The sequence below is a fragment of the Lissotriton vulgaris genome, unplaced genomic scaffold (assembly GCF_964263255.1).
Source record: "Lissotriton vulgaris unplaced genomic scaffold, aLisVul1.2 SCAFFOLD_1548, whole genome shotgun sequence".
Classification (NCBI taxonomy): domain Eukaryota; kingdom Metazoa; phylum Chordata; class Amphibia; order Caudata; family Salamandridae; genus Lissotriton; species Lissotriton vulgaris.
In genome coordinates, this window is record NW_028251404.1 from 76,574 (window position 1) to 86,808 (window position 10,235).

Consider the following 10,235-nt stretch of genomic DNA (forward strand, 5'->3'; position numbering starts at 1 on the left):
CGTCCTGAGAGAAGGCAGGGGAGGGGGTAAGGGGGTTTGTCTGCTTCAATCATCGTTAAAAGTCATTTTTTCAGTACGAGGCAGATGAAAAGCCCCGCATACATCTTCGCTCATGTTTCCTGGTTATCTCCTGCCTGTTGATGCAATCATCCCCCAGGCCCCCTCACCACTTCTCCCCCGGGCCAATAACTGAATTTTTATCGGTTTCAATAAATTGGTTCACTTTGGATAATGCGCCTCCATAAAAGACCCCTTTTGATTTATCCTCACGACGGACAATCCTTTTCAAAGTTTTTCTTAAAAATCAATGCCACTGCGCGGAAGCGAGAGCAGACGGATAGCGTGTAGCATGAGGTTTTCGATATTTGTTGTTTTGTTTGAAAATCGCAGTCATAAATCCAACCAAGCAGTGCGACGGGCATCAATCTGGGAGTCTGGAAAGTTGTATTTTCCCTCTGTGCTCCGAGATTTATTCCTCATTATTTTGACCCCGCTGTCCTTTATTTAATTATTATGAAAGCTTCGTGATCTATTTCCCAATAATGACAGCAACCAAAAGGCACAATCATATGTATCATGTCGCAAATAAAGACACATTTTGAGACTGATTAATGCAATTAGAGATCAGGTGCCACGTTACACGTGACAAATATGTGTTATAAACTAACATATAGTTAACTGTGGATTGTGTTTGCAGAACACACATCTTAGAATTTCCCCCTTATGAAACACACTGGACGCTTGTGACTCACACCCATCTCTCTGCGTGCCTTGTGCCTGAGGTGTGTGTTGCAGTTTTATCACATAGTCTGGCCCACCGCAGGATGCATGTTACCGCCACCATTTACCAAGTTTGCACTACAGTGGGGAACAACGGCTGAACAACTGCAGCTCGTTTTTTTTTCTGATCTTTACTGTTTTGCGATATTTACTTCCCAAATAATGCACTTGAATCCCCACGCTAATTCTTCGACACAATATAATGGAACAAACCTGCGGTCAACATTCTGCAACAAACTACCCCACTACATCCAACACCACCACATCCAACACCACATCCACCACCACATCCAACACCACATCCACCACATCCAACACCACATCCAACACCAGATCCACCACATCTACCACATCCACCACATCCACCACCACATCCACATCCACCACCACATCCACCACCACATCCACCATCACATCCACCACACCCACCACCATCATCTCCACCACCATATCCACCAACACTTCCACCGCCACCACATCCACCATAACCACCACCACCACATCCACCACCACCACATCCACCACTACCACATCCACCACCACCACATCCACCACCACCACATCCACCATATCTACCACCACATCCACCACCACTTCCAACACCACCACCACATCCACCACCACATCCACCATCTCTACATCCACCACATCTATGTGTGTGTGTGTATGGCTCTATGTGTGTGTGTGTGGGGGGGGGTGTGGGTGCAAATGCAATAGGTCTCGCATTTGCGAGAGATGAAGTTATTGGCATTGTAAATGACAATGCCATATATTTATCTGTTTTCCAAACCAACACATAAATTAAAAATTTGTCATTTACAATGCCAATAGCTCTAACTTTTGCAAAGGCGAGACCGTTGCATTGTAAATGCTTGTTGTTACCTGGGGCAATATCAGCCCCCTGTAACAAAATCGGCCGAAACTGGCACTAACTAACAGCTCGCCCGCATTTCCCTCTCCCTACTCCAGTTTGCCAGGGCGGGTTTCGCTTCCCAGACCCGCCATGCCACCTTGGGGCCGACAGGGGAACCCCATGGCCCTGTGGCCCCAGCTAACTTCCCTCATGATGCTGGAGCTGGCATTGCTCCTGCCCTGAGGGAGCAACTGTTTTCTGCTTGCTTCCTCCAGGTGGGAGCAATATTTGTATCCCTACCCACAGGAGTGCGTGTAGGGAAACATAACAGAAGTCTGGTCCCAGCCGGCGGGAGCATGTTTAAATCTCCCGCTGGTTGGTAGCAGACATGCCTTCCCTGCCCACGCTGCAACATTGATTATGCCCCTGCATATTATATGAATTGTTACCATGTGAAATTATAGCATTCATAAAAACACTTATGACATCTAAGATTACATATTTCTGAGAACGCAGTGCAGGGCAGAGTGGCGAGTTAAAGTTAACATAGTGTGCTGAGCGAGGTGACAAGACTGTACAAAGGTGCACAACTTATAGAAATTGAAGATGGTGCTTACATTATAAATTTAAGTTGCAATTATAACTTTAGAATTTCCAATGTTTGCATAGTTTATATTGGGTTTGTATAGAAAGAATAAATAAAGTTTTCCTAAATATAAATTATCATTAGCCTTTGTTTTTTCATTGAATCTAAATGTTTATTTTTTTAATGAAAATGTGTTTCAAATTGTGGTGTTTTTAAGTGTAGTGTCATAGAGTATTGTGAAGGAGAGTATCGTACAGTCTAGTGCAACAGAGTCTAATGTTGTGGAGTAGAGTGGCATTGCCAATAGTGGAGTAAAGTGTTATACAGTGGAGTGGCATGGTGTCATATAGTGGAGTAGTGTGTTGTAAAGTGGAGAGGTGTGTTTTACAATACATTTGAGTATCATACATTGGAGTGTTGTCCACTGCTGTGTCATGGAGTTGAGTAAAGCGTTATAAAGAGGCATTGAGTTAAAGTAGAGCCTTGTAGAGTGAAGTTGCATAGACTACCGTAGGATGTCGTACAGTGGAGTTCAGTGGAGTGGCGTAGAATAGAGTGTATTAAACTGTAATACAGTGGCGTGTTATGTTGTACAGTTGAGTGGATTGAAGCAGAGTGGCCTGGCACATCATACAGTGTAGTAAAGTGTCATGTAGTGGAGTGTTTGTCTTAGAGTGGAGTAGTGTTGCACAGTGGCATAGCGTGGAGTAGTGTGTTATGTAGTGTAGGGGCATATAATATCGTACAGTGTCATACAGTGGCATAGAGTGTAATAGAGTGGTGTAGAGTGCATTTTCCTAGAGTAGGGTACAGTGGGGTAGAGTGGAGCAGCATACATTGGAGTGTCGTACTGTGGCGCAGGTTGGAATAAACACAGTGGAGTAAAGTGAGAAGGCGTAGCACAGAGTTGACTAAAGTAGCAAATAGTGGAGTGGTGTCTCGTATAGTACAGTATAGTACCATGCCGTGTAGTGGAGTACAGTGTAGTGGCTTAGCATAGAGTGGAGTAAATCGTTATAGAGTGGAGTGGCATGTCGTACAGTGGAGTGGCATGTCGTATGGTGGAATAGTATGCTGTGTCATAGAGTGTGGGAAACTGTCCTAGAGAGGACTAGACTAGAGTGATATAGAGTGGAAGGAAAACTTTCCTAGCTAACGTAATGGAAAGTTTCAATTCTATTAAGGACTCGGAGGTGAGGATTATGCCTTCTTTCTTCACTTTAATAGCATAGCAGCGATAAGTACAACAAAAGACTACATTTCCTATGAACCACAGGGGAAAGGGTAGTCAGAAACAAACACATGGGATCAACCAATCCTTGTCCAGGACACACTGTCCAATCAGGGGCCAACCAGCCCAACATAGTCCATTGTTAGTGTCCTTTCTTCCTCTTTCAGAGCCCGCAGACAGCACTTCTCGCCTCTTCAGGAGTCTTGCTTGTGTGTTTCAGAACCTGAAGAAAATAGAAACAAATTACTGCAGAAACCAACTGTTAAAACCTACCAAGACCACATGCATTGCAGTGTAAGCCTAAGCAAGAATTACAGTATTGACATTTGAGAGTCAAACAATTACTTACTGAAATACGGGGAAGGGTCTCCTCCAGTAGGGATAATCCTCGCCTCCGAGTCCTTAATAGAATTGAAAATTTCCGTTACGTTAGCTAGGAGATTTTTCATTCTATGTCAGGACTGGAGGCGAGGATTATGCTTCTTTAAAGCTTGCCCACAACCAAATGAGCAATGTTCAGAATCGGTTTGAAGTAAAACCGTTTAAATGTGGAGTCCGAAGACAATGTGCTGCATTGAGGATATCCTCCAAACGGGCCCCTAGGATGAAAGCTTTAGAAGCCATAGCCCCTCATCGCCCCAAACTGACGCAGACTCATGCCGCTTCCTGCATCACCTAGAAAACCCATCTGCGATTGTGGGTGAGAAAACCGCTTTAAATGGTTTCCGTAGTGAAAGAAGGAGTTGCCGCTCTCCTCATACGCCTTGAGACAGCGAACCACACAGAGTTTCGAGGAGTCCGAGAACTATGGATAAGAAATCACCCTGGTGTGGCACTTCATGTGCCATTGTAACATGAAAGTTACACCCTCTGGGGTAAACATCCTGCCAGAAATATCCAGAGCTCGCACGTCTGACACTCGTCTACACGATACCAGGCATAGGAGCTTGGCCAGTTTCGCCGAAAGTTCCTTCCTAGAGAGGAATCTGTTAGGCTGCCAAGACAGAAACAGGTTGAGCACTTGATTAACATCCCAGAGCGCGGAATACCGCAGTTCCGGAGACAATGAAAGGCGGATGCCTCGCAACAAACGACAAACCAAAGGATGTTCGCCCACTGGTGCCCCGTCTACCGGCGAATGACCAGAGGAAATCGCCGATCTAAAAGGGTTAATAGATTGATACGCCAAATCGTCCGAAGCCAATTGAGCTAGGAAGTTGACTACATAGACCACATCTGCGACCATGGGATCGAAACCCTGTCGCAGACACCCAACAGGACCATCTGCCCCACGCGGACCTGTACATTTTAACCGTACTGTCCGCCCATGCTTTTGAGATAAAAGTCTCAGCCTCTCGCGAAAGTCCAGGTGCTTCCCATATACTCCGTAAATCCGCCACGCCATGAGCCACAGTGAGTTTGTGGACACCAGAGGATGTGGATTCCCGTCCGGATCTCTGAGAAGGGTTGGAAACAGGGGGAGTAGGATTGGAAAATCCCAAGGAAGTTCCAGAAGAACCTGAAACCAAACTTGAGACTTCCACAGCGGTGTGATCATGACCAGATCCGCAGGTTGCTTGCGAACCTGCGCTGTTGCCCTTGTGATCATTGCAAAGGGAGGGAACGTGTAGCCCTGCTCCCCTGTCCAGTCCTGGAGGAATGCATCCGTGGCTGCTGCTAAGGAGTCTGACCTGACAACTGAAAAACCGTGGAATCTGGTGATCCAGCCGGGACGCAAAAAGGTCCCCTGGGAAAGGGCCCCAAAGGTTGTTGAGTCTCGCAAAAACTGACTGGTCCAATTGCCAGAGACTGGAGTCTCGAAAGTGACGTGACTGGAAGTCCGCTTCCCGATTGTCTCGCCCTGGAAGATATTCCGCTGTGACTGAGATCTGACTGTCCAGACAGTACTGCCAAAAACTTGCCGCCAAGTCTGAGAGAGCTTTCGACCTGGTACCCCCTAAATGATTTACATAACGGACCGCTGAAACGTTGTCCATCTTTAGGAGTATGCACAATTGCACTGAGTCTCTCATCCAGCGTCGTACTGTGAAGGACCCCGCCAAAAGTTCCAAACTATTTATGTGTAACTTCTGTTCGTCGGTAGACCACAACCCTCTCATTGAGAGGTCCCCGCACCTGGCGATCCCAACCGAGCCTGCTGGCATCCGAGTCTATAATCATGTCCGGGGTGGAACCTAAGATCGATCTGCCGTTCCAAGCCTCCATGTGATCTAACCACCATTGAATTTCCGACCTTGCCTCGGTGGACAAGGCTACCTTGTCAGAATAAGGATACCCCTTGCAGAGAAAGAACACCTTGAGGCGTTGCAGAGCCCTGTAGTGGAGGGGGCCCGGAAATATGGCCTGGATGGACGTAGAGAGAAGACCCACTACTCGAACCAACTGAAGGAGGGACAATTGCTGTTTGACCAGCACGCGAAGCAACTTGTGATGGATTTTGGAGACCTTCCTGGCCGGGAGGCTGAGAGTGGATGAGGTGGAGTCTATGACGAACCCCAAGAATGTAAGGGTCTGAGTAGGCTGCAACAGCGATTTCTTGTTGTTGATTACAAACCTGAGATTCTGAAGCAGAGACAATGCCATCTGGAGAACCTTGGTGAAGCACCAGGGGGCAGACGAGAGCCTGAAGAGCAGAGACGTGAATTCGTAAGTGAGGTGGCGCCAGACGAACAGCAGAAACAGACGGTGGGGCGGGAACACCGGGACCACCAAATAGGCGTCCTTGAGGTCCAACCGGACCATCCAGTCTAGTGGCTGGAGTACATCCCGGAGGAGGTGAATTCCCTCCATTTTGAAATGGGGGCACACCAGCCATTGATTGAAGTCGCTCAGATTCATCACCGGTCTCTTGCCGCCATCGGTCTTATCGACCAGGAACATTTTGCTCAAAAACCCCATGGGGTGAGGTGTAGTAAGGGTGATAGCGCCCTTGCCGAAAAGGGAAGATAACTCTTCGTCCACCGTTCCTGTGTTGAAAACTGGATAGGGTGAGGGGTGGTTCTCTGCACTGGAGTTACTAGAAACTCTATATGAAAACCACGCACAGTCTTTAACACTCATGAATCTCGCATGATAGTCAACCAAACCTGGAAGCGCCCTGCCAACCGCCCCCTATGCCTTGTGGGGAAGAAGGGAGAAGTCTCACCTGGGCTAGAGGTTGTAGCTCCTCCGCGGAGTCCTTTCCCCTTTCCACGACGTCCTCGCGTGGGGTAGAAATTCCCGAACCGGGACTGGTCCTGGTACTCTTTGAATGGTCTGACTCTGTTGAGGACCAGCCGAGCGGACCCTGCCACGACCGGCTCCACGAAAAACACGGGGAAACACCTTCCTAATTGTAGATTGGACTCTATCCAACGAGGTGAAGGTATTCACAAACTTACCGAGCTCCTTCACAAAGGGCTCGCCGAACAGACCACCCTGGGCAATGGCACCCGCCTCAGAGTCCGCTAGGTCCCCTAATTTCAGATTGATTTTAATAAGGAGTGACCTGCGGCGCTCGGTGGAAAGGGTACAATTGGCATTGCCCATAAATATCACAACACGTTGTGCCCATCCAGAAAGGGTTTCAGGGGAAATGATGGAGCCGCATTCCTTCGCCTCCTCCTCCATATCCAGGATTTTTGTAATAGGCCCGAGGGCATCCAAGAGTTTATACTGGCAGGCTCTCCAGGATCTGTCTATCCCCTTCTTGGGGTCCCTGATGAATTTTTCATGAAAAGTAGACATTCGGGGGTCAATCTCGGGGGTCAAAGCCACCTTGCCCTCTGGCGTGGGCCGGGAGCACTCCGCCCGTAGGCAGTTACGAGCCTCTTTCTCAAGATGGCGACGCATATGGTCAGCAACGTATGCGGCTGCCTTCTCCGCTGGTTACCACTCCGAGGACCGGGGGTGGACAATATCATTAGGGTCCAGCATAACTGGGGTTCTCGGGGGAGCGTGTGAAGTACTAGGGAGAGACAGAGGAACCTGATCAGCAGGTGGAAGTGCCAGAGCTGGGGGGGACCCCTGAGGGGGCAGCAGGACGGCTATCAAGAAAGGCCTGTTTGAGGCGGTTGAAGGCATCTACGTCCACTCCTGCCTCCCGGGGCGCTTAGGCGGTGGGGATCCAAGGGGCGCCTGCTGCGGAGTGGCTTGGGTCTGTGGGGGTTGCGCCATCTGCTGGGAAAGCTGCGCAAAAGTTTGTTGAATCTGATTGGATAGTCTATCCTCCAAAGAAGAAATGGCCTGATCCACCATCCGTTAAATGGAGGTGTCCACCGCCTCATAAAAGGCATCCCCCCAGGGCATGTCCGCGAGGGGGTACTCCTCCTCTTGATAGTCATCGTAGTACTCCATATCGATGAAAACACACAAACACGTGCCAGAAACAACAGTGGTAACGCACTTGGCTGGGAATAAAGGCTTTATCAGGGCTGGGTGTCAGCCAATAGATTCTGTAGTGGGAAACCCGCAGAGTCACGGGGTTCTAGCCCGAGGGGAACAATAGCTGGCCATGAAAAAATATCTCAACACACACCCTTTCAACAGGGAGCAAACTGATCTGGGATGTCCCCTAAATGTGTGCCAACTGGCGGTACAAGACCTCAGTGAGGCGTGAAACCCAACATACCGGAAATACAGACTCTGCCCCTGGTAACAGGCTTGGAAGCCAAGCGTGAAAACAACCGGGTGGCGTGCCGCTTCAGTTTAGAAAGCACTGGCACCGCTACACCGGTATCGGCGTTCGCCTCAGATCAGACTCCGGCGTGAATGCGCAGGTGACATTTGAAACTCCCTGGGGAGACAAACGTCGCAACGAGTCTCCACGACCTCCCGCGCCTCCTGGCGGCGGGAGGACCAAGGAGCTCAGCCAGCAGAGGCGGCGCAGGGACGGAAAACCTGTACCCGCTGCACCCTCTCCCCAGCGCAGCCCACACGCTGAGAGAGACCAGGAACAAAGATCGCACTGAGAGCACATCTACACCATGAAGGGAAAAAACCTGCACAAGTCACACACAATATGCCACTACCGGCAATACAAGTGTGGTATGAGAAAATATCAAACACAAAGCCAAAGCACAAGAGAATGTATGAAAAACATCAAACACAACGCCAAAGAGCATAAGCACAGCGCGACATAAGCGCTACATAGCCATCGAACAATAAGCACAGCAAAGCTAATACATCATAAGGCAAACAAAGCGCTAAACAGTGAAAGAACTGAAGAGCACTTAACTTGCTGCGTAGCAGCGAAGAAAGAGGAAGAAAGGACACTAACAATGGATTATGTTGGGCTGGTTGGCCCCTGATTTGACAGTGTGTCCTTGATAAGGATTGGCTGTTCCCATGTGTTTGTTTCCAACTACCCTTTCCCCTATGGTTCATGGGAAATGTAGTCTTTTGTTGTGCTTATCGCTGCTATGTTATTAAAGTGAAGAAAGAAAGCATAATCCTCACTTCCAGTCCTGACATAGAATACAGTCTTTCAGAGTAGAGTGCGGTAGAGTGTGATGCTGGGAAATGTAGTCTTTTGTTGTGCTTATCACTGCTATGTTATTAAATTGAAGAAAGAAAGCATAATCCTCGCCTCCAGTCCTGACATAGAATACAGTCTTTCAGAGTAGAGTGCGGTAGAGTGTGGTGCAGTTGAGTGGTATATAATGTTGTAGAGTCGAGTGACATACAGTGTTGTTGAGTGGAGTTGCGTATAATGGAGTAATTGAGTAGAGTGGTGTTTTATAGAGTAGAGTGGAGTAAATTCGGGTGGAGTGGCGTAGAGGGAGTTGTTTAGAGTGGAATGCAGGCTGGCAGAGTGGCATTCAGTGGACTACAGTAATGTATAGTGACATAGATGGAGGGGTGTGGAGTGTCGTACAGTGGAGTAGAGGTTTGTAGAACGGAGAAGACCCGAGTGCTAGTATCGTAGCTTAGAGTGTCATGTTGTATAGTTGAGCGACATACAGTGGAGTGGAATACAGTGGAATAGCGAAGAGTGCAGTGATGTACAGAGAAGTAGCATAGAGTGGAATACCATATAGTGGAGTAGCGTAATGTGGAGCAGCATATAGTGTAATGTCCTGGACTGGAGTGGCATACAGTGGAGGCGGTATGGTGGACTAGCGTACAATTGAGTGCCATACAGTGCAATAGCATACAGTGGAATAGCGTGGCATGTTGTGGGTGGCGTAGAGTGTTGTGGCATAGAGTGTCGTAGCGTAGAGTGGGGTGAAGAGAGTGGCGTGGCATAGTATGTTGTGGCGTAAAGTGTAGTGCCATACACTGGAGTGACATATCATAGAATTAAATAGCATAGAGTGGAGCAGCATATAGTAGAATAGCATAGAGTAGATTGGCATTGAGTGGAGTAGTGGACAGTGAAGTGGAGTGGCTTATACTGGAGTGGGGTGGAGTGGAATAGCATATAGTGCAGTGTTGTAGAGTGTAGTTGCTTACAATGATGGACATACAGTGGAGTGGCGTGGACTGAAGTAGGGTACAGTGGAGTGGCATATATTGGAATAACAGTGGAACAGCATGCAGTGGAGTGGCGTACACTGGAATAGGGAAGAGTGGAATAGCATGGAGTGGATTGGTGTAGAGTGGAGTGTCGCACAGTGGAGTGCCGTAAACTAGAGTTGCGTACCCAAGTGGTGTACAGTGGAGTGGTGCACAATTAAGTAGTGTGTCATTGAGTAGACTAGTGTAGAATAGAATAGCGTAGAGGGTAGTACAGTGGAATAGCATACAGCGGAGTGCTGTACCATAGTTGCCGCGTGGAATATATC